The sequence below is a fragment of the Natator depressus genome, chromosome 11 (assembly GCF_965152275.1).
Source record: "Natator depressus isolate rNatDep1 chromosome 11, rNatDep2.hap1, whole genome shotgun sequence".
NCBI lineage: Eukaryota > Metazoa > Chordata > Testudines > Cheloniidae > Natator > Natator depressus.
Window position 1 is genome coordinate 73,251,814 of NC_134244.1, and position 22,572 is coordinate 73,274,385.

The window sequence follows — 22,572 nt, forward strand, 5'->3', positions numbered from 1 at the left end:
AACCTCAGCCCCATTGGAGACAGGAGGGGAGCAAACCTCACAATCCGTGTGGTCACTGCAGGTCTGTGCATCTGCCCCCTCCTCCCTCAGTGGCAGTCTGTGGGGGAGGTCTAGGGTGGCCAGATGTCCCGATTTTAGAGGGACAGTCCCGATTTTTGGGTCTTTTTCTTATATAGGCTCCGATTACCTCCCACCCCTGTCCCGATTTTTCACACCTGCTGTCTGGTCACCCTAGGGAGGTCTGGCAGCCCCCTCCCCAGCCACAGTCCGTGCGTGCCCAGCAGTCTCTGTGTGTCTCAGCAGCCCCCTGCTCACTCCCACGTGGAGCCCAGATCGGGGTGGGCTGGGCCTCTGGTTTGTTTGATCCCTGAAGGGTTTTCTGGGCACTAACTGGGACCCCAAGTTTCTCCTAATTTGAGGAAATCCCTGTGAAAACTCACCTTTTCCGGGGGTCTGTTTCACACCCTCCGCCAGAGTCATTCCCCATTCTTTCTCCAGTTCAGCTGGCAGCAGGTCTCGTGCGAGGGGCGGGGGAGAGCTGAGATTTCAGGCTGCCGTGTTATGGCGGGATTGCTGCGATTAACTGGCTGAACGTGCTAATTCTGAGGACGAAACAGGGAAAGGGGCAGAGATCGAGAGTCAGGGAGTGAAATGGAGAAAATACAGGAAGCATTTCGAGCAAGGGCGAAGTGCAATGACCAGAATCCAGAATATTCTCTGCACCCCTTGTCTAACTCTGGGCCCGATTCTCTTCCGCATTGACGGCCTTTCCCTGTCTCCGGCCGTGTCTGGAGGGCTTTATGCCCCGTCCAGCCCCTTCACACTGCCAGGAAGGGAGAGGTGTTATGGAATCTTAGCCCAAAGAAGAACCAGGCCCTGTGTCACCTTCATCCTGGGTTTCCGATGACCCCGAGAAGTTGGGGGGCCACCGGCGCCTAGAGCATGGCCCTGCCACAGAGGCCCCGCCCCCGGTCATCCTCTTCCCCCGAGGCCCTGCCCACCCACTGTTCACTCCTCTGGCCCCCGAGGTCCCCCTACCTGCCCCTCGCTCCTCTCCGCCTCTTCCCCCAAGACTCCACTCACCCCCTGCTTGCTCCTCTCTGCCCCTTTCCCCTAAGGGGGGCTACCAGGGGGCCCTGGGGCCAGGCACCCATTCCTCTTCTCTGTCTTCGGTGAGCGGGGGGCCGTGGGGTCCTTGGGGAAGGAGGTGGAGCAGGACAGGAAGAGGCACGAGAAGACGGGGCCGTGGGGGAAAAGGCCGAGGGGGGGTGGGGCGCAGGTTTTGGGGGAAGAGGCGGAGGGGGGATGGGAAGAGGAAAAGCAAGAGCAGGGCATCGGGCTAAGGGGCAGAGGGGAGGGGGGTGCAGGCGGGGCCCCCACTTCTCTGGAGCTTCGCATCCAGCGCTCGAAAGATGACCATGGGCCCACGGGCCTCCGGAGGGGAGACCCGCCCCACATCCCCAGCGTTTCCCCCCCGCATGGACCTCCTTTTGGGGAAGGCTCAGCCTCCCGTGGCCTCTTATCCGAGCTGCCCGTGCTCAGCTCCTTCCACGCTCTGGAGAGGAGCAGCACCCAGGGGTTGGGCTGAGCCGGGGGGCGCTGGGTGAGGGGCAGAGGCCTCGGGAGCTGATAACACAGGGACACAGCGTGAGGCACCATCCCAGGCATCCCCATGAAAGGAGCAGAACAGGGTTTCCTTGGGGTGGGGAGTGTACGGAGAGCGTCCCAGGGTCGGTGGAGATGTATTGCCCTGGTGAGCAAGTGTGGCTAAAACACAGGCCTCGCTGTGAGCAGGATTTGAACCTGCGCAGGGAAACCCTATTGGATTTCGAGTCCAATGCCTTAACCTCTCGGCCATCACAGCTGTGAGTGACGTGACCCCCTAAGGCCCGAGAAACTGGTAAATAATCACAGTGCCCAGGCCTGAAGTCCTCTGAAACACAGAATTCAAACAGGAAACCTTGCTCCCAAAGCAGAGGGGGATTTGGGGTTCTCGTTGCTTAGCCATGTGGTTAAACATCAAACCAACCCTCTCCCGTGGGGCCTGTAATTGTTGCTATCCCCACTGTAAAGGGAGACAGGGAGAGGTTCACTGACCTGACCAAGGCCACGCAGGGAGTTAGAGCCCAGCTCTTCCCCTCCCTGCTTTATCCTCCCCTGTCCTGACTGTCTCGCTCGATTCACCTGTTTTTATTGTCTCTTGTCTCTCTTTATAAACAGGACTAAGCCATGACTGGACTGTCAGACGGGAGAATGGGACACGGCTCCCTTCACCTGGACCCTGGATTTCTCGTTACTTCAGAGAAACTTCTCAGTGGAAAAATGAATCACATTCAAATGACTACAGATTATGAACCGTTTGCTATTTTTGTTGCCTTGGAACACTGCTCTCCCACCCCCCTCAACCCCCCCGCCCCAGCCTCTTCCCCTGAGTCAGGAATTATGCTTTATTGGTTCACTCTGATTTGTTTCAGTTTTATGTTCGCGTCTCTTGCAACTAATTGGTCAGAATCTGTCACTTCCGAAAGTCCCAGACGCGTGTCTCAGTTTCCCCACCTAGCTCCCTTCTCGCTACCTTTGATTTTCCTCAGAGTCTCCTTCAGAGCACTGGTTTGTTGGCACCAATAACCAGGTCTGCTTTCCAGGTCAGGAGACGTGTCCTCCAGCTGCTGGAACTTTCCTTTTTCACATCAAGAAAGAAACAGGTTTTTTCCCAATAATCATGATTTATTTTATTTTTGTATTTTACTGTGAATTTCTTGCCACTGAAAAATGCTGAATTGAGGGGCCTGGAGAATGAATCTCTGTGGAGCCAGCCATAGAATAGCTACAGCCCCAGCAATGGCTGGGCAAGCTTCCCCGAGGTGTCCCGTCAATGTGCTTCAGCCCTGATTGACTGAGACCAGCTCTGGGGACAGGACGGGAGTTCATTCCCCATGGGCAATTCACTCCTCGGCCTCCATGCTTCAGTGACCAATAGATTCCAATGTTCCTGCTGGTCTTTGTTCTGTGGACATCTGCCCACCTGCAACGGGACCGAGATCAACTCCCCTCAAACCAGCTCATTCCTCACCGGTTTCTGAATGGTCATCACGTCATACAGACGTTTGTTCACTCCTGCCCTGGGCAGAAGAGAACCCCAGTGCCCTGGAGGTGAGAGGCCCGGACTGTGTCCCCGGAGTCCCGGGGCATCGTCCCTGCCCGAAGGCTGTGGCTGCACTGGGGAGTTTACAGCGGCAGTCTCTAGTGGAGCCGCTGGAAGCCGATGGGAGGGAGCTCTCCACCCTCAACGAGCAGCCATAGCCATGTTGGCAGGAGAAGCTCTCCCAGCACCATAGCACTGTCCACACCGGCGCTTAGGTCGGTGTAACTTGTGTCACTCGGGGGGTGGCTTATTCACACCCCGAGCCACATACGTTCTACCGACACAAGGGGAGTGTAGACGCAGCCTTAACAGAGAAGCGATTAAGAAAACCGCTTTAGTTTTGGAGGAAATGCAGGAACCCCAGGTTTGTAATAAACCAAAGGAGATTCCGACCCCACGAGTCACCTTCCCCACTTTGCAGCTGTGCCCTGGGACAGTTGTTTTGTCTCAGCCTGTGGCCAGAATAATGAGGTGTGAAGGGGAAGGAGCCAGGCACCTGTCTATGGTGCTTCTGACATCCTAGAGGGGAGAAAGGAGAAAAGACGCTCAGTCCCCCATGCCACTCACACAGGGGGTGGGAACTTTGGTGGTAATTTAAAGAGAATCAAGGGGCTCAAAGAGAGACAAAGGTGTTAACGTGACCCTGTCACTGTCCAACATTAAACAGGTGAAACAAGGCTTGCCATTTGGGCTGCTGGACAGAACAAGCCTTCAGGCTGAAAAGGGACATCGTTTCTCGCAATTTCAGCAAAACCCCTAATCAAACAAACCCCCACAACAACAGGCACCTGAAAAGTCCTGCCCCTGACTTCACCTTTCCAAGGTCTTGTCCGCACTCTCTCCCGCCCCAAGTGAGAATCCTACACCTTGAGAAACAAACCAAATTCAGACCCTAATGCAGCTCTCCCTCTGCAGGATGTTGGAGAAAACACAGGTGAAAAAAACTTCCGAGGTAAGCTGCAAACGCAGCCTTGGTCGAAATTTGAAGCCGGGATCTCTTGCTTGGTAAAGGAGACTCATGCCCGAGTCCAACAAACCCTTTGGGAACTCGAAGGAAGCCGCATCCCACAGGAGTTTCCAAAGACAAACCACCAGCCACACACCCAGGCAGAAGAAGCCTGGACATGGGAAGGGGCAGCAGCAAACACACCCTGGGGGAGGGCTTGTCCGGGAGCTGCAGCCAGGCCCCTTGGCACCCAAAGTGAGAATCAGACCCTTACAACAACAAGCCACATTTGGCCATTGCTGAAATTGTCAGGCCTCAGAACTTTGGGCCAGAAACCAACAGCCAAATCTAGCTTTAAAACTCAACCACTTGGAAATGGCACTTCCAGCATGGCACCAGACCGCAGGCGACCGTCTGTGTGTGTCCGGTTGGCTGCCGGCAGGTAGAGTCCAGGGCCTGCATCTTCGCTTCCCACAGTGGGAGATTTTGAGACCCTGACAATTAGGGGAAGGACAGGCAGGCCGTGGCCACGCTTGCAGATGCACGGTGCTGTGAGTTAAACCTGCCTTCTACAGCCGCGCAGGGGGAGCGCTGCAGCCTGTCCACACTGGCAGCTGCCAGCCCACTGTCCTGGCCATGTTTGCCGCTGCAGTGGGAGGGGCGCATTGGGGCAGCCATCCCAGCGTTCCCGTGGCTGCAACGTGCTTTTCCAACGGGGGTGGGGTGGAGTGTGACAGGGAGCGTGGGGGGAGAGAGAGTGGGTTTGGGGGGCTGAGAGTGTGTCAGCGTGCTGTCTTGTAAGTCCAGACCTCCCTCCCTCCCTCCCCCGCCTCTCTCTCACTCACTGAAAGCAAACGGCCGTTCTTTCTTTTTTCCTCATAGACGAGAGAAGCAGCCGCTCGCTGAAATGGACCCCAACCCCGCCTCGCCGCCGCCTCGCTCTGCAAGCAAACAGGAGCGGCCGGCGCTCCAAACGGAGCCCCCCGCCTGCCTCTCACTCATTCAAAGCCAACGGGAGCCGTGTGTGTTTGTTTGATAAGCAGCCCCCGAAACGGAGCTTTGAAACGGCACGGCCACGTCCGGAGTTCACAACCGAACAAGAGAGGACGCGTCAGTTAAAAGGATTATGGGGAGTTTCCGGAGGTCAATCAGTGCCTAATAACCTTACTCCCCGTTTACACTGGAGCTGGAGCGTCTCAGCCGATGCGCAACAGCTGTTAATCCTCTCGGGGAGGTGGAGTACCAGGAGCGCTCCAGCCAGGGAGTCAGAGCGCGCTACGTGCCTGGCCAGTGTGGACGGGAGTAAGGTAGAGCGCTCTGGGAGGCTTTATTGCGGTGTAACATGCAAGTGTAGCCAAAGCCGTAGATAAAAACCCAAAGAAAGTTTCAAGAGTTCTCCTTCCTGGCTGAGCTGGGTGCACTGTCCAGGTCACGGATGGTCATTCTGGGGGGGGATGTGGGGCTGGTCCAGTTTGGGGGGGTTGTTCTGGGGCAGGATGTGGGTCTCAGATATTTGGAGGATTGGCCCAGAGCCCAGTCTTTTGGGGGCACAGCTGGTGGTCCTGATCCTAGTCTGTCTGCCTCTCTTCTGGCAGAGAAGGCCAAGCCAGGCGAGTACGAAAAATGATGCTGTAAATAAAATGGAATAAAGTTGTGGATGTTTTTATTTTTAAAATATTTTCACACTTTTCAATCTGCCCCAGTTTCATCAGGCCCTGGTAGTTCCTATGAGAAATGTGAAGGATGAGATATTTGTAACTGCTCCCTCTTCGTGGGAGCAACAGCTGGCTGGTGTTTTGGCTGCTCAGGCTTTTGTTCCCTGGTTTTACCCACTGTGGTTTCTTTTGCATGTTTTCTTTCATAACGCATCGGATGTACCTGTGTGTAACTTTTTGCCCTAGGGCTGCCATTGCTGGGAGCCCTCTCCGTTTAAACTTGTAAATATTGTAAATAAAACCGGTACAGCTGTGTGCTGTGTCAAACACAGCTCCTGTGTCAATCTCCCGGCCCAAGGGGGCCCACAAATGTGTTTGGAACCAGGCCCACAAAAGGTTAATCTGGCCCTGTGTGGGGGAGACTGCGTGTGTGTCAGCACACTGTCTCTTTAAGCCAGGCACTCCTGAGCCTGAAGACTTGCAGCTCCCACTCCTGAGTGAAAGGCCTCAGCGCAGACAGGCTCCTGCCCCATGCTCCCCAGCTCAGCGGAGACCCACCTGGGCATGGCCACCTCTCGTAGCGGGCGGAATCCCCCAGTGCCCAGCCAGCCGTGCATCAGCTTCCCAGCGAAAGGGAGACTGACGTGTAAACGTGGGGCTTGCAGCCTCTGCAGTGCCGGCTGCCGAGGAGCCGGTGTAGAGCTTGGCCCAGGCTAGCATCAGCAGGGGAGCTGACTGTGCAGATCTCTGGGGCCGCAGGCACGGACCTATTTTTCCTGGGGATGCCACCTCCACCGCTTCCCCAAGGTCCCACCCTGGCTCCTTCCCCTCCCCATAGGTCCCTGCCTGCCCGTCCACCACTCCCCGCTCTCCACCCTCCCCCAAGCCCCTTCCCCAGCTGCCAGACAGCTCAAAGAGCTGATCAGCAGGGGCCAGCCCAACAGCTGTGGCTGGTGGGTGCCGAGCACCCGCTATGTTTTCCTGTGGGTGCTCTGGGTCTGGAGCACCCTCTGCGTCGGCACCTGTGTCTGGAGTGCAGCAGGGCTACAAATGGGTCAGGCCCCACCTGAGTGCAAAGGGACTGAATGGAAGAAGGAGACATTTCCTCCAGTCTAGGCAGGTGTCTGAAGCCTCTTCTCGGCAGATCAGGTGTGTGTGTAGGGGGAGCTTGTGTGGGACACTGTCCCAGCCACGTGCCAGTCCGCTTCCCCTAGCTGCTGCTGTTTGTGGGCAAGAGTGTGCAGAAGGGGAAGTGAGAGTCCGTGAACCTGGGGCAGGAGAAGTGAGTGTTTCTGCTGTGGGGAGCCTGGCCCGCAGCCGCAGCTCTCTCTGCTCTGCCTTCAGAAAGGGGCAGCCAGAGAGCAGTGGCTCTCAGCCGGGTGCCCGGATCTGAAGGCAGTGCTACCAGCAGTTGGGAGGGATGGCTACGGGGGAGGGGCTAAGGCAAATTTTGGGATTGCTATGGACCCTGCTAGCTCCCCCTAGAGCCGCCCCTACCCCTGCCCCACAGGGCCCCTCTGCTCCTCCTGCAGCTGCAGGTCTCCTTCGTCCCTCTCATCCCTGATGCTGCTGAGAAGGGTGCAGAGGAGCTTCCAGGGGCTATACAGGTGACGAGCCATGGTGCTGGATAGATGGGAGTCCTCCAGGATCAGAGAGACTGGGCTAACTGCAGCGAGAGAAGCCTGTATTTTTCATGCTCGCCGGACTCCCTGTTGTCTCAGCGACACAATCCGAGCCTGGACGATCAGAGTCATCCTGGACTAGAGAGGACTGTGACCAAAAAACTGCAAAATTCCTGAAGCAAGGAGATGGGCTTCTCCGCCTTGATCGCTCCCTTGCTTTAACAGAAGAACGGCCAGACGGGGTCAAGCCAAAGGTCCATCTAGCCCAGTGTCCCGACAGGGGCCAGTGCCAAGTGCCCCGGCTTTCGATGGTTTTGCAGACCCAACAGAGTAAGGAGCACAAGTCCCATTGACTGGGAGCAAGACCTGTGCACTGAACTCTGTTTGCAGTTTTGAAAATACAACCCTAAGTATTTAACCACAGACCAAACAATGGATAATTTGGCATGAGGACTGTGGCTATGCTTCTGATTTGCTTATGTTTATTTTATATAGGTGAAGGAAGAAGTGAGAAAGCCAGAACATTCCAATTGACTTGGGTGTCCAAATAGGGTGACCAGATGTCCCGATTTTATAGGGACAGTCCAGATATTCAGGGCTTTTTCTTATACAGGCGCCAATTACCCCTCACCCCATCCCGATTTTTCACACTTTCTATCTGGTCACCTTATGTCCAAATATCTTAGGACAGGAGGCTTTGCAAATTGCAGTTTGCCACATGGACCAGAGAAGAGTGACAAACCGTCGGTGGATCATCATTAGAACATGATGGCCCCTTGTGAATTATGAAAGGAGATGAAAGTGCTTGGCAGGACTAGCTAATCTACGGAAGAGCTCATGGGATGGTCCTATGATTAAGGCTGCTTGAAAATTTTGTTGGTTTTGATGAAAAACTGCGGTTTTGATTTTAAAAAGTTTTCACAAAAAACGGCTGCCATCCGTTAATGGTTTTGATATTTTTCATCCAAAAAAAAATAAAAATAAAAGCTCCAAAGCTGAACTAGTTCACCAGGAAACCAAACAGATCGATTTGGGCATGCCACTACTATGTCCCATGGGAGATGTCGTGGGGCTGCTTGATGTCCCCTTTTTATTGTACGGGCTAGGTTCCCCAGATGGACTTCATCTCCCATGATGCATCATGGTTATTGGACTCCCCTCATTCAATGACTCACGCAAAGGAGAGACCGTGGTGCATTGTGGGAGAGTGCTATCAGGGAGCCCAGTCCATGGTGGATGGATGCAGGAGGAACGTAAATTACAACTCCCATGCAGTGACATTTCCAAACTGAAATACTTTGGGGTTTGGACAAAATAGTTCGGTATTCAGTTTTTCATTGAAAAGTTGAAACTTTCAGGAGGGAAGGGAAGGAGTGGGTACAGGTTCTTGAAGGAAGGTAGAGTGAGCTGTGTAGTTACTGGCTGTCTCACTGAAGGAAGTGCAAAGGAGTGAGTGATATGGGTGAGAAAGTTCCGTCACAGACCTTTTGATGTTGCTGTCTATGTGTGCTGGTTAGTGTGCTGGATATGATGTCTGGTAAGACGTAGAAGGAGTTGGTGCTTTTCATTAGAGCTTTGCAGGAACCAGAAATTCCCTTTGGGGGAAATTCCAGTTTTATTTTTTGTTTTGAATCCAAAAGAAAAAAGAAGAAAAAAAGAGAAACTTCCTGCAAAACCAAATAAAGGTTAATAATTTGGGATCAATTTAAATATTTCTTTTCGATACATTGTAATGTTATATTCTGATTTTGACTATTTCATTTTATAATTGATAATGCAATATACAACAAGCATTTTTGTATATTTTTGTTACAACAATGGCACATTCCCATGCAAAGTTTTGATTTAATCAAAATAACTTTTTGCAACAGAAAAATTGTTCCATTAGAATTTTTTTTTTTGACCAGCTCTAATTTGTATACGTGAGTGAGTAAAGGACAAGGGAAGTCGCAGGGCAATGGGGTATCTACGCCATGGATTTCTGGGTTAACAAAGGGAGGAGTTAGTCTCAGTTTGGACTCATCACACTTAGTTCAAAGCTACTCTGCAGTCCGCAAAAACCAGAGAATACGAGACTGTGCCCAGAAAGGAAATGCCCAATGACTAAGCCAAGTTCAGTCACAATTTCTGCAGAGCCTGCATCACCCAGTGCTGGGAGAGCTTGGATACAGAGGTCTCCTGCCCTCAGTGCAGAGAGGCCTTTCCCCAGAGGAACCTCAGACTTAACAAGAAGCTCAGGAATGTTGCAGAAGCAGTCAGAGAATTGAGGTTGCAGTCAGTGAAGGAACCAGAAGCAGAGACATTGTGTGAGAAACACAAGGAGCCTCTGAAACTGTTCTTCAAAAAGGATAAAATCCTCATCTGTGTCGTGTGTGACAAATCCAAGGAGCACAGAGATCACTCTGTGATTCCTGCAGAGGAGGTTGCTGCTGAAGAATTCAAGGTAGGAATTTACTGACTAACCATCATTTTTATAGCTTCAGCCTTGGGAAACTCACCTGCTCTGCCCCTCCCACCACATCCCAGAGACACAAACTCCCTTTCATTGCTTCTCCCCTCTTGGGGCCGAGGAAGCAGTAGGATGCTGCTGGGGCTGTCCTCAAGTGAAGCATTCATGCAAGGTTCATGCACTTGGCAACATTCAGGGCACGCCCGGAGTGTTGTGTAGGAGCAGTGCACACACGGCTCCTCTCAAGGGCATGAACCTTGGAATCTCGCCCAGATGACATGAACCGTGGGAAGCCTCCCAGGACTGGGCTCAAGGCCCGAGAGCAAGGAATGCGGTAGATAGAAATTGGTAAATAAGAATATTATACAAAGCCAGTGTATTCCTTTTATCTGTTGGAGTATGTAATGCGCGGGGGGAGAGAGAGAAATAAAGGAGAGGGTGGAAAAGCTGACAGGCAGAGCAGCCCGTCGGCAGACCAGCCTGCTTGCTTGCTTAAAGCTTTGTCCTGTCTTGTATTTGAACCGCAACAACTGGCGCCCAACGTGGGGCCCTCAGAACTCACCTCGCCCGGCAAGGGTTTCAGACGCGTCACTCATCCGCCTCGCGGATCCCGGTGAGTATTTTTCGTCGTGGTAAGTATGGGAAGCTCCCTCTCTGCTTTGCAAGTGCAACACCGCAATGAGCTACAGAATTTGCTGCGTAAGGCTCAGCATGACTGCCCCACTCGAGAACTCACTCTCCTGCTACAGGAGGTGAGTGCCCAATGCCCGTGGTACCCTGAAGCCGGAGCCCTTAAGCTAGCGGACTGGGAGCGGTTGAGCCAGACATTGCACAAAGAGCCTCGGGCGTCCGTGCAGGCTTTACATGCCTGGCACCTCTGCCGCGACTCGATACAGTGTGTCGCCCCGGACAGGCCCTCCCTCGCGAGGCTGGTGATCTCGCCACGCCCGTCCGCTCCTGCAGCCATCCCCCCTCCTGGCGATGCGACACAGCGTGTCGCCTCGGAAAGACCCTCTCCTGCGCCAACAGAGGGGCTGCCGATCCCGCCACCCCCGTCCACTCCTGCAGCCATCCCTCCCTCTGCTTCGCCCCCAGTTCCTCAATTACCACCGCCTCCCTTGCCTTCCCCACCGGAGCCGGTGTGTGATCACCGTCCCCCTGTGGGGCCCCATGCTCCGGGGCCCCCCGGGGGGTCGTCTGCGTCTGCTCAGGGGCTTTCGCTGGTGCAACAAATGGTTCACGCAGCGAAGACTCGCCCAGATCTTACAGCAGAGGAATTAGCTGATCTGGTCTCAGTTTGCCCGGTGACCTGGCAGGATGATGGCCAGGGCAACCAGGTTGCAGACTGGGTCAGTTTGCCTTACTCAGTGATCCGGGAGGTAAAGAAAGCGATTCGCGAGTTCGGCCTGACTAGCACGTATGTGCGTGGTCTCATTGAAGGGCTAGGTTCTGGGTACTCCCTGGTCCCTGAAGACTGGAAGGCGCTGTTGCGCATGATGCTGACGCCCAGTCAGTATGTTATTTGGCTTAGTGAGTATCGGCAGACGGCGGAACGCCAAGCCCAGGTATATAGAGAGCAAGGTGTCATTTATGAGCAGTTGGCAGGGGAGGGCCCGTTTGCTACTGTTCAGCTGCAGTCTCAACTCCCTCAGGCCGTCTTCCCCATTATTTCCACCTGCGCCCAGCATGCTTTCCGGAAGGTCCCGGATTCGGGCAGGCCTACCAAAAGCTCATCGACGGCGCCCGCCCGCCCCTCAAAGAAGTGCCCCAAGTGTCGGAAGGGCTATCACTGGGCTAATCAGTGTCGTAGCGGGTCGGGAAACCACACGACGGGTCCCCCCCGAACCCAGGGCCAAACGGGGGTGTTTCCCACTCAGACAACTGTTCCTCTGCCTTACAATCCATAGACTCCATGAGGGCGGCGACTGCCGGAAGTGCAGGGCTTGATTTGATTATGCAGGAGGACGCTGATTTTCAGTTGCCGGGGGAGGTTTGCGCCATACCTACACAGGTGACGGGACCTCTCCCTGCCGGATTTGTGGGTCTGGTTCTCCCTCGCTCACACGCTGGGAAACAGGGTTTTTTTGTCATCCCAGGAGTCACTGACGCCGATTACACCAGCGTTATTAAGGTTCAGGTGTGGACCCATCTTCCGCAGTCCTCCCGCGTGGACGGTCAATTGCACAATTGATTTTAGTCCCCTATCAGGTGCCAGCCGCAGAGGATCGAGCCCGGGGCAGAGGCGACTTTGGATCGACGCTGTCTCAGTCGCCGCCTCACGACACGTCCTCTCAATTTGTTGCTCTAATAATGTTGGTCCGCCCCTCGAAACCTCAGTTAACACTTCTTTTAAATAATTTCCCTTTTACAGGGCTGGTGGACACTGGAGCTGACGTTACGGTGATTCGTGATCCGGAGTGGCCGGTCGGTTGGCCAACAGTTCCTTCTAAAGAGTTGTGAGGGATCGGGGGTAGCAAACCCGGGCGCCAAAGTTTGTCTTGGGTCACGGTCTCTAAACCAGGAGGCCATGCCCTTGCTACGATCCGCCCTTTTGTGCTCCCTGTCCACCTCAATATTTGGGGCCGTGACTTACTTGTAAAGCTGGACACCACCCTCGATATTAATATATAATGGCCCAAAACCCTCCCCCACCCACCTTGCCCTCCGCATTACCCTTGGTATGGCAATCCTTAGAGCCCGTATGGATTGACCAGTGGCCCCTCCCCCTAGAAAAGCTGAAAGCGCTTCATTCGCTTGTGCAGCAGCATTTGCAGGCACAGCGCTTGGAGAGCTCTACTAGTCCCTGGAACACCCCGGTGTTTGTTATTAAGAAAAAATCTGGTGCATGGAGGCTGTTACATGATTTAAGGGAAATAAATAAATGCATCCAACCCATGGGCCCCTTGCAGTTTGGGTTGCCAAACCGGAATTTAATTCCTCAAACCGATCAGCTTTGTGTGTTAGATTTAAAAGATTGTTTCTTCACAATCCCCCTTTGCCCACAAGATTGCGAAAAATTCACGTTTACGGTGCCAGAATATAATAATCAACGACCCTCTCAAAGGTATCAGTGGAAGGTCTTGCCCCAGGGAATGCAAAATAGTCCAACCTTGTGTCAACTTTTTGTGGATCGGGCCCTCGCCCCTTTTCGTGCCAGATACCCCACATTAAAGGTCTACCATTATATGGATGACATTTTGCTTAGCGGTCCCCAGGTCACGGCACAACAGCTTGAATATTTGTCCCAGATTCTCGGCCAAAATGGCCTGTTAGTGGCACCAGAAAAAATCCAACGCTCTTATCCCTACCAATACCTCGGGCATAAGGTTTTACAAACCTATGCTCCCCCTGTTCGCCCGGAAGTGGTACCCCAACCCCTAACCCTCGTTAAATTACAGCAAATTTTGGGTCATTTAAATTGGATTCGACCCTACTTCCGTCTCCCCACATCGATGCTGCAGCCATTGTTCGAGCTTCTACGTGGAGCTCGGGCACCTGGCGCAGTTATTGCCATCACTGAGGAGCACATTGCCTGCATTCAACAGATCAATGCAGTGTTGAGTCAGCAGTTTGTGGATAGACTTACTGAGGTTCGTCCCCTGCGATTAGTTCTCCTTGCTACCCCTCATACGCCTACTGCTGCTCTGTTTGTACCTCGTACAGACACAGCCGTCTCTATCATAGAGTGGATATATTTGTCTTCCACTCCTCCTCGGAACATTTATCCTTATTTAGACGCCCTGTCTGACCTTGTTCGTAAAGCCCGCCACCGTGCAGTGCAACTCACGGGCACTGATTTAGTTGCCATTGTGTTCCCCTTGTCACGTAGTGAATTTGATTCCTTGTATCACACCTCCTTGGCCTGGCAGGTTGCTCTTTGTGATTATGTGAGAGAGATTTCTTATAATCCCCCAAAAGATCCTCGGTTGGTGATCACACAAAAGGTGCCACTAATCGTACATCGTCTTAGCCGCTCTCGACCGATTGTTTCAGCTATCACTCTTTTTACTGATGGCTCTCCACGTCGCGGTGTTGTCACCTATCAATCCGGTGACCCCCCTCGTTGGCATTCTCGTTTTACGCTGCCCCAGCGTTCCGCGCAGCGCTCGGAACTAGCTGCTGTTATTTTGGCCTTTCAACTTTTTGCTGATTGTCCCTTTAATTTGATTGTGGACACGCATTATGTTCATCAGGTAATTGATCATTTACCCCTTGCCCTCATCACCCCTCAGGTCAATGCGGACCTTCTTCGCCTGTTTTTGTCCTTACAGTATCTCCTCACCACTCGTAATTTCCCTTATTTTGTTGCTCATATTCGCAGTCACACCCCTCTGCCTGGGCCACTCACTGAAGGCAATGCGCGCGCCGATCGCGCGTTACGTGGTCAGGTAAATTCCCTTTTCTCTGACCCCATTGAAAGCCATGCCTTTTTTCATCAGTCTGCCTCTGTCTTGGCCCGGCAGTTTCACATTCCTGCTGATCGTGCCCGTTCCATTGTTCGTTCCTGCCCCCACCGTGCCGCTGCTGCCCCTGCCTTTTCTTATGCCGTTAACCCCAGAGGTGCCGCAGCGAATCAGCTGTGGCAAATGGATGTCACTCACGTGCCACAGTTCTGCCCCTATTCGTTTTCACATGTTTCCATTGATACCTATTCGGGATTCCTCTGGGCGACCCCACAGCGTGGGGAAGCCACTCCCAAAGTTATTCACCATTTGCTAGCCTGTTTTGCTGTTATGGGTCACCCGAGCCAGATATAAACGGATAATGCCCCAGCCTATTGCTCCACATCCCTCTCCACCTTTTGTGCCCAATGGGACGTCCGTCTCAAACACGGGATCCCTTATAATTCCACAGGCCAAGCTATTGTTGAAAGTGCAAATCGCACGCTAAAAACCTTGCTTGACAAACAATTAAAACAAGGGGAGCTGCGTCTCCGAACCTTAGGAGAGATTCAGCAACAACTGCATATCCTTTTGTTTACTTTAAATAATTTAACGCTGAACGCAGATCAGCAGACCCCCGCGGATTGGCATTTTCATAAGTCCGAGGTACCGGAAAGACCGTGTGTCTATTACAATCAGCTGCCCGATCCGCAATGGTTGGGCCCAGTGCCTTTAATCACTTGGGGTCGGGGATATGCTGCTGTGTCTCTCCCTGCAGGACCGTTGTGGGTTCCGGCCCGGTGTGTGCGACTGGCACTGAAACAGCATGGCGTGGCACCAGGGGCTGTCAAACCCCATACCGGAGTTTCAGCTGACCTTGGAGGAGAACGCGGTGCCTCCCGGGTCGACAATGACGGGACGGAGATGGAGGAGACGTAGCGTCCCAAGCCAGCCCGTGACATGCGGAGCAGTGAAAGCATTGGTCGCCGCGGCTCAACGAAGACTGGCAGCAAACCAACAGCCAGAGACTCCTGAGACTCTGTTTGTGGCGATTCTCGCCCAAATCACTGCTAATTCTGTACTGATTGTATGCCTTTTGTGCCTGCTATTTCCTGGAGGGGTTGACTTGGGAGCGCCTCCTCCGTTACGGGCCCGAATGACATATAACCTATGGGAAAGATTGGCTTCAATAGCAAATGTTACCCACTTTTGTTTATTTGATTTTGTAGCAGCTGAAGAATTGTTAGGTACGTGCCTTATTCCAGTATGTCATCACCCTGAGGAAATAGGGAATGAGATGATGCTCGCTGCTTACGCGAACCTCTCTTCCCAGTACTCTAGCATGGCTAATTGGGGCCCAGCCAATTACACTTTACCTTCTTAAGCTTATTTTTTGCTGTTGCTGTGTGCAATGTATTTCCTTTTTGTTAAGGCTTTGTCGAGAACCGCCCTGGCAGGCTCCACGAGTTATGATCTTGTCTGTACGGGAGTTAAATGGCTTGCAAAAGCAAATTGATGGCTACCATGAGATGGCCGAGCACAAATAAACAAAAAAGGAGGGGATGTAGCATTCATGGAAGGTTCATGCACTTGGCAACATTCAGGGCACGCCCGGAGTGTTGTGTAGGAGCAGTGCACACACGGCTCCCCTCAAGGGCATGAACCTTGGAATCTCGCCCAGATGACATGAACCGTGGGAAGCCTCCCAGGACTGGGCTCAAGGCCCGAGAGCAAGGAATGCGGTAGATAGAAATTGGTAAATAAGAATATTATACAAAGCCAGTGTATTCCTTTTATCTGTTGGAATATGTGATGCACGGGGGAAGAGAGAGAAATAAAGGAGAGGGTGGAAAAGCTGACAGGCAGAGCAGCCCGTCGGCAGACCAGCCTGCTTGCTTGCTTAAAGCCTTGTCCTGTCTTGTATTTGAACCGCAACACTCTGGGCACACATTCGCCATCACGCTTTCCCTGCAGAACTCCTCACGCAGGCAGGAAGGGAGCCCCACCCTCATGAGACTTAGCGGGGGCACTGAAGTGGTGCTCCCATCCTACAGACCCGAGCAAGTCTGTTTGATAAAATCAGGGGTGGGATTGCAGGAAGCAGGGACTGGGTGGGAGGGAGCAGCACAGCAATAGGGCACTGTAGCAGGGTCACCGCCTCCAGCGTGTCCCCTCATGGCCCAGGGTGGCTCTGCAGAGGCCCTGCCTCAGTTTCCCTCTGAGGTTCCCAGAAATAATCCACAAAGGGTTGTGGTCAATAACACCCCTGCTCTCCCAGCAAGGACTCCCAGGACTTTTTTTCTGGAGTTTGGCCTTATCACCGTGAAGAAGATTCAAGGCCTCCTCTGCCTTTTACACAGACCTCCTCCCTCTGGCCTCCATAGGCCTCTGTTTTGGCTACCCCAGGCCTGATTGGAGCACATAACCCACCTGTGACGGGTTCAGTCACAGAGACCCCCTCGAGACGGTCACTCGATGTGCTGGGGATACCACTGAGAACAACCCCCCTGCCAGAAAAGGTACCCCTTCACTCCTGTCTTCTCCCCCCCACCCCGCTCTCCTGCTGGTAATAGCTCATCTTAAGTGATCACTCTCCTTACCGTCTGTATGGTAACACCCATTGTTTCATGTTCTCTGTGTATATAAATCTCCCCACTGTATTTTCCACTGAATGCATCCGATGAAGTGAGCTGTAGCTCACGAAAGCTTATGCTCAAATCAATTGGTTAGTCTCTAAGGTGCCACCAGCCCTCCTGTTCTTTTTGCGAATACAGACTAACACGGCTGCTACTCTGAAACCTGAATACTTATAGGTTCCCTCCTAAAATCTTCGCTTGGGGACTTTCCACTCAGTATTTCAAGGAACGCAGACCAACCAGAACTCTTGGTAGGGACTGGTTCAGGGAAATACTTCGATGAATTGATTTGTTCAGAATATTAGAAATGACCGGAGTCAGTCCCATAGCCGGAGCTGAAACATTACAATGGCAATAAAGAAGGAGCAGTCCCATGCTGACAAATTTGGATCAATCTGTTGTTGTAAACTGAATTAAAAGAAGTAGATAATTACAGATTTCCCTTTGAGGTCATTCAGTCCTGTCTTCATGAATAATGTGTGAAACAATTATTTCCTCACTAATGTTCTGTGGTCTGAAAGTCTGGGGCAAAGATCTCATAGGCTCATGGACTTTGAAGTCAGAGGGGACCATCGTGATCATCTAGTCTGACCTCCTGCACGTTGCAGGCCATGGCACCTCGCCGACAAGTTACAAGGGAAGTGAACTGAAATATAGTTTATATTGCTTTGAATTTCTATTTCTCATGAGATATATGTATGTGTCAGACAAATTTAACGTGGGAGATTTGATCTCAGCGTTTCCCCCATGGAATAGATAAAGGCTCACTTGGGTGATATTCAAGCAGCCAGTACTCACCAAGTAGATGCAGAGGCGATGAGGGGAGGGGCAAGCGCCACATGCCCCTCCCCAGACGCCGTGGGGGGCACAGGAGTAGCCCCATGCCAGCAGCTCTCCAGCGCGGCTCTTCTGGTACCGCCCCAGCCCCGCCCCAAGCCCTGTCTTCCGGCGGGGCTGGACAGATGCCGAGAGATGGAGCCGCGTCAGGGCTAGGGATGGTACGGAACAGCTGTGCCGGAGGAGCTGCCAGTGTGAGGCCGCCAGGCAGCCCCACTTTGTGCTGCTTTCGCCACTGCTGTTCCTGGGAGAGCCCTGCAGCTCCACCGCAAACCGCAGCGGCGAGAGGAGCAGAACATGGGGCCGCTGATCCCTAGAGCACCCCCAGCTCTGTCTTCCGACAGGGCTGTACAGACCCCTGGGCCAGGAGTCCGCTGCGGCCAGAGCCTTGTGGCTCAGGACAGAGGCCCCCCTCAGGTAACATGGGATGGGTGGGAGGGACAGGGAGAGCGCGGGGGGCAGGGTGGGGAGGAGTCACGTGGGGGTTCATGTGACAGGCTGACATTCCCCCCCACCCGCCTTTAGCTGGTGCCACTTTTGTGTCCCTCCTGGATCCTGGAATGAAGCTTCTGAGAAGTTTTAAGATCACTTGGCTTTTTAAATTCCATCAGCTCTCCTGAGCTGGTTTGCGAAAGCAGCTGATTAATTGGATAGTTACAGTAATTCCAGTTAATTAACGTGAGAGGAGAGGTATCCTTAAAGAACCACCCACCGTTAGTTCTACTGAGCTGCAAGGGTTGGCAGCAGGAGACTCGCATTTTCAAGTGCCTCCCTTTGGCTGAAGACAACGGCAGTGTTGAGGAGATTGCTCTTTTTGGTTCCGTGGCAGTTCAGAATAAAAATCATTTCAGGTCCAACTCATCGGTCTTTTCTGGAATTTCCAGTGAATCAAAAAAGTCAATTTTGGGGCTATTCTGGAGATTCAAGCCTGGGTGCCTCACACACCAGGTGAGTGCCATAGCCACTGGGTGAAATGGGGATGTGGGGGGGATAGTATGAATTCCTCTGGCCTTTTTGTGACCGACCAAAACTATTTGTGTGAAATCTGCAAATAGTTTCCTGCAGCACATCGAAAACAAATTCATGATACTTACACACTTGTATGCACCACAGGCTGACAGTGCTGCCTGGGAAACAACTTTTCCTAGACTTTGTCGGACTATTGACACGTGTGTTTTCCTTCCCCGGTGGCGTGAAGGTCATGGAGCACATGACGTGGTTTTCTTTTTTTCCTTTTGTTTGGAAATTAACATAACCGTGCCCTCCCCGGTGTAACATGTAACATTCCCCAGCAGTGCTATGGAAGCCGCCGGGACAGTGCACCCCCAGATTCTTCACACTGACATTATCGTGAGATGATTCCGACATAGTTATGATGTATTTTATGCAAGAGAAGTCATGGGAGATGTCATTGCATAGGGTATGATGTGCTGACTGTGATTATCCTAGTTGTATGCATGCATCATTTCTGTATCTGAAGTTAGGACTATTGACTATGTAACTGTATTTCAACTGTGTTTACACTTGGGGAACGCCCCCTAGACAAGCTGCTTTCATTCAGAATGGCTGGCTGGGAAGGGCCCATTCAGGTTAATGAGCCATTCGGAAAACAGTAGGCCTTAGAAGAAGCTTCTCTTCCTGAACCTGGGGAGCCTTCCTGAGGATGCTACAGACAGCCTCTGAGTTATGGCTACTGTAACATGTGACCAGGTCACCTGGTTCTGGTTTCCATCTTGGAATATCAGTGTTTTTCCCCAGACTGATCTGGGAACTAAGCTTTGAAAGAAAGGGTTCCCGCCATATGCAAAAGCTATTTAAGGCAGGGTTCTTCACTGACTCCCCACCCAAAGAGACTCTTGGAAACACCTAAGGAACAGAGACGGAACTGGAGCAAGTTCCGGACCCAGGCTTACGGGAGTTTTAGCCTATGAATGAAACAGCTGGGGATTCCAAGCTGGCCCCTTAAGAATCTGCACCCGCTGGTATCATCACTGAGGGTGAGAATTTGCTATTCATATCTGATCTATGTAGTATACTAAGCTCAGATTGTGTTTTTGTTTACTTTCCATGGTGGCCAGGCTTACAATGTTTATGCTCCAGGTCTCAACTGCTGGTTGCTTTGGGGATGTCCGTGTTTGAGGTATTAGTCTTTTAGTAATTCTTAGTGCTCTGCTCAGCCAAAGTTTTTTCAGATTTATTCAGCTTCCAGTTAACATCCATTAGGCTTAAAATTACACGCTCAGCTTGTAACACAATTGTATTTTATCGGACAAAAATAACTCTGCAGTTAAGTTCTGCCCAAAACCTAAGGGCACAGGAGCATTCCCCGACATATGGGCTACCTTAGCACACACTGAATCAGAGCACCAACATTTGTCGGACTCAGTGGCACCTCTTTTGAACAGTCAGAGAGGGGTCCAATGCATCTGCCATATCATTTTCTACTGGATTTATCTTAAACAGAGATCCAAGGAGCAGTTCAGAGCTCCGGCTACAATTTGTTTCCCTTGGTTAGCAGAGAATAATTGGTCTATTCCTCCTCCCATTTCGTTCTTTAGAGGATCCTTGTTTAATTCAAATTTGCTGGCCAGGTATGCATATAGTGTTGCCATAGATCTTGGCAATCTGGGTAATATTTGGAGAAAAGAAAGCAGTTGAGATGAGTTGGGGTAGCAAAGGTATCAGGGCCATACAGATGGGAGATGGCATGGTTAAGTTGGATGTATTGCCACTCCTTCTTAGACTCTAGATTGAACCTTTCTTTTAAGATTGTAAAAGGGAGGAAAGTGTCATTTTCAATAAATTGACTGATGGTCAAAATTCCAGTCCTAATCCAATCTGGCCAAACGATGGGGTTGCCTGCTAGACAGAGTTTTGAGTTACCCCAGCCTGAAGCCCTGAGATGAAGAAGGGAGGGATTTTTTAAATTTAGTAGACACTATATGACTAGTATTTCTGGCTGCCCCAATAGCTGGTAATTGTTCTTTAGGGAATCGGTATCAATCCAAGTACAGTGCATTGGCAAGGTGCAAAGGTGCAGCCATTTCTGTTTCCAGCTGGAGCTCTGCAGCCCAGGGGAATGAGCCATTGTGCTGCTTGGCTAAGAATTATTGCCTGATGTTAAAGTTAGGAAATTTAAATCCATCTGTTTTGACAGGGAGCTGGAATCTGTGTAAGGAGATTCTGGGTTTGTTACCAGTACCTACAACAATGACCTGGACATGGTGTCGATTTTGGTAAAATAAAAAGGAGGAATATGGATAGGGAGGGAATTCAGAATGAAAAGGATCCTGGGAAGGACCCATTCATTGTAATTATGTTTGTTTTTCCCTGCCGCCCATTTAAATCATTTGCTAACTGCATGGTTAATGGGGCTATGAGCTTTATCTTCTGAGACCCTGATTTGATCCCTTGAATTGGAGAACTTGGAGTGGAGAGTGCTTCCTGTGTGGCAAAATGTGACAGATGTTGTCCAATTTGATATAGAGCTCTTTATCTGAACATTCTCCCTGTGTCAGTGTCCGGTGAAGGTCCATACAATTGTTCAAGAGTGTTTTCCGGTCTGCTGGCAGTTTACGAAGGTCATACAAATAAACCCCAGGTCTCTTTGTGGTGCTTCATTTGTCCAAACCTTTCTTCGATGGGCACTCAAGCAGTGTCAACAAGTGAGCAAAAAACCTCCCTCTTAAATTTTTCTTCCGAGCTTCTCATCCCCTTATCTCTGCCCTCGTAAGCAACATGTCTCTTCTTCCGATGAATACAAGTTCCCTTGAAGACAGGCTCAACTCCTAAGTCTTCCAAAATTTCTTTGGCAGCAGTGACGGCATCTTCAAATCTGTTGTCTCCATAGGCCAGAGCGAAATCAAGGTAGCGTCTCATCAAAGTAGTAGTGGTTGTCCATCGAATGAGTTTGTAATGCCTTGCTTACAATGTTTCCTTGGAACAGGATATTGTGCCAGACCACAGCTGAGACCATCAATTTGAAGTCAGTGATCTGTTTTGCCAGGTTTTGCAGCTCGTGTTGAATTCCTCGATGCCAGTGCTCATGCATGATATTGTCGTATTTCCCAAGGAGCTTCACCAAACTGAGGAAATTACTGTTATGTTCAGTGAGCAACTTATCCGACGAGCCATGGAAAGTCAAATTATTCTTTGCAAGGGGGAGGGTAATTGAGATCAGATGCTCAAGCACGTTCCTCCAATGCTGGGTTTCTACATTAATAATGCACTGGTTTTCTGCATCTATACATTTATTCAGCTTGATCCTGGACTTGACCTCCATCCATTTGGAGTAGGCCCTAAAATGGCTGGGTGACTTTTCATGTTGCTTCAGAGCATCAGCCAAGTTTTGGTAGTAACTGTACCCGGAACGCGCAAGCAAGGATTTGGCATTCTTGTCAAATATTTTGCAACAAAAACAGAACACTTTGTCAGCTGATTTTGAGTAAACTAGTCAATGCCGATTCAGTTGCTCACCATTCTCGAGCACTCTTCCTCAGTGTGACTTTGAGACAGGACACTTCTGCTCATTTACTAGAAATGTCATATCCTCAATCTTGCCCAGACCATTCAAAATTGTACGATCAATATTGGCAGAGTTTAGGATCGCCGGCCATAAAGCAGACTCTGATGTATCGATTTGTGGCGTGCAATTTTTTTTTACTGCTGTTTCTGTCATCATGCGAGGCTGATTCTTCTTTATCGTTTCTCTCCTTTTCATGTAAACCAGATTTTTCTTTGTCATTACTCCCCTTTTCATGGGAGCCACATTCTTCTTTATCATCCCTCTCCTTTACGCCACCAGGAAAACTAGACGATTCTCCATCACTTTCCTCACATTCCCATTCCTCATCTTCAGGCGAATCTGCTAATTCCTTAGTAATGGGGCTTCCATCATTTA

At 51.4% G+C, this 22,572-nt stretch overlaps 1 non-coding gene and 1 pseudogene across 1 annotated transcript; one reads left to right on the forward strand and one right to left on the reverse strand.

Annotated features, from left to right (window-relative positions):
• The window catches only part of LOC141996210 (butyrophilin subfamily 1 member A1-like), a 660,168-nt pseudogene that overhangs the window by 500,689 nt on the left and 136,907 nt on the right, over positions 1 to 22,572 (forward strand).
• TRNAS-CGA (transfer RNA serine (anticodon CGA)) lies at positions 1,783 to 1,864 on the reverse strand. The gene has a single exon. It is a non-coding gene; the product is annotated as a tRNA-Ser (tRNA).